Here is a 2,431-nt window from a genome sequence, read left to right as displayed (position 1 = left end):
CTTTCTTTCTTTCTTTCTTTCTTTCTTTCTTTCTTTCTTTCTTTCTTCCTTCCTTCCTTCCTTCCTTCCTCCTTCTTTTCTTTCTTTCCTTCTTTCTTTCTTTTCTTTTTGAAGGGGGGAAGGCAGGGCAATTGGGGTTAAGGAACTTGCCCAAGGTCACATGGCTAGTAAGTGTTAAGTGTCTGAGGCCAATTTTGAACTCAGATCCTCCTGATTCCAGGGCCAGTGCTTTATTCACTGTACCACCTAGCCACCCCACCCCTAAGTATCTTGAGGACAAATTTCTGTTCATCTTTCTGTCCTACTCAGTGCCTAGTAGAGAGCATTTCAAATACTTGTAGGAGCTTCATTAATGTCTGTTGAATGAAAAAAAGGAAAATGAAGTTTAATCTCCCATCATCCTAATGCTTTCTAATGTTGAAAATCTCAACTCTTATTCATATCTCTAATGCCAGGAAAGTGGAATCACCATATTTTGCCCTCTTTTCTGCCTTATTTTAAGTCTACTCTCCTTAGTAAATACTACAGCCCAACTCAATTGGACCACGCCCTAATTTCATCCTTCCATTCTTTCCTCCATGTAGTACAAGCTTTTCCAGATACCTTGAACATACTGTTTCCTCATCTCTGCCTGATATCTTCCTTTGAGACCAAATCCAGATGCCACCATCTCCAACAAACTTGTCCTGATCCATCCCTTAAGCAAATGATCTCTCTCCCATCTCTTATTTGGTATAAACTTTTGTCTGGTCTCTCCTTTGCCCTTGTCATATTCTGCTTTGTATCATGCCTGGGCAGAGGTTTCATCTTTCCATTAGGTAAGGACTTTGTTCGTTAAACCCATAGGATCCAGCACAATGCCTTGTACGGAACAAACCTTTTATAAATGTTGGGTGAATGGCATTGAATTGTTTAGTCTCTTTCAGTCTGGAATAAGCCTTTGGGGTCACAAACTAAAAGTTCTCATTTGATTCAATTTCTTGAGGTCATTTCCAGCTCTATGATCTATGATTCTAGGAAATGTTTGCATAGAGCTTGACATTTTCTATTCTCAATTACTTAACTGAATTGTAATTATGTTTTAAAACCACAGTTGGTCTTTGCTATTTTGTGGCTCGTTGTAATTTAATTATTGGGAATAAGGGGAGATGGATTTACCATTAAATACCACATATTTACAGTGCCAAGAATGCCATAAATGCCATCAAATTGGGCATTGCTTTCGTATTTATTATATTCTCTTTCTTATTTCCTCTCTATGTATGGAGGCACAGTGGATAGGGTTCTGGGCCTGGAATCAGCATGACTGAGTCAAAATCTGGTTTCAGATTCTGGTTTCAGATTCTGGTCTCAGTTCTAGCTCTGTGACTCTGGTCAAGTCACTTAACCTGTTTGCCTCAGTTTCCCCATATGGGGATAATGACAATACCTATCTCCTAGGGTTGTTGTGATGATCAGATGAGATAATATTTATAAAGTTCTCGGGAACCTCAAAGCACAGTGTCTGGCCCACAGTAATACATTTTTCAGTCTCCTGTTGCCATGCCTTGTTCTATATGTATTGCTTTTGTAAAGGAAGGTTTATTGAGGGAATGGGAAGTGATTATAACCCAAATCTGGAAGCAATAAACCCTCCACTATTGCACAAACTGATTTAAGAAATGACATGGGCTTCTCTGTTTTTTCCTTTCTATCTATAAAAGAGATCAAGGCCATCTATATTTTAGCAGATGTCTAGATGAGAACCCAAGATTACTACACCTATCTCTCTGCCTCCATGCTTTCTCTAATCTATCTTTTTCTTCCTGCTGCAATACCCAGCTAGTCATTTCTCTAGAGCACCAGCTCTGGAGTCAGGAAGGACCTGAGTTCAAATCCGGCCTCAGACACTTAACACAAAAACTAGCTGTGTGACCTTGGGCAAGTCACTTAACCCCAATTGACCTACCTTTCCCCCTCCAAAAAAAAAAAAGCAAAAATGGAGCCACAAAACATTTCACAACTGTGTTGGTGGGGTCTACTACAAATTCATGCTATCTAATCCAAATTGGGTGTGTCACACACATATACGTATACACACATACATACATACACACATACACATATAATGCATACACACAGTCCCAAAAATCTAGTGCATTTTAAGCTATTAAAGCTTAAGACTTCTTTTTCTCTTTCTCCTCTCTCTTTCTCTCTCTCTCTCTCTTCTTTCTCTTCTATGTCTTTTTCTCTCTACTCTCTCTTCTTTCTCTTTCCTCTCTCTCTCTCTCCCTCTCCCTCTCTGTCTCTGTCTGTCTCTCTCTCTGTCTCTCTAGCTCTCTCTCTCTCTGTCTCCCTCCCCTCTCTCTGTCTCTCTCTTTCTGTCTCTCTCTGTCTCTCCTCTTTCTCTCTGTCTCTCCCTCCTTCTCTCTCTCCCTCCTCCCTCTCTCTC

At 40.2% G+C, this 2,431-nt stretch overlaps 1 protein-coding gene across 1 annotated transcript in view; it reads left to right on the top strand.

Moving 5' to 3' along the window:
• The window catches only part of PTPRB (protein tyrosine phosphatase receptor type B), a 156,599-nt gene that overhangs the window by 134,771 nt on the left and 19,397 nt on the right, over positions 1-2,431 (top strand). The window lies entirely within an intron of this gene.

Source organism: Petaurus breviceps, unplaced genomic scaffold (assembly GCF_028583685.1).
Source record: "Petaurus breviceps papuanus isolate PSGF00001 unplaced genomic scaffold, PetGlider_PUasm1.0 156, whole genome shotgun sequence".
Lineage (NCBI taxonomy): Eukaryota > Metazoa > Chordata > Mammalia > Diprotodontia > Petauridae > Petaurus > Petaurus breviceps.
This window is presented reverse-complemented; position numbering and strand designations above follow the sequence as displayed.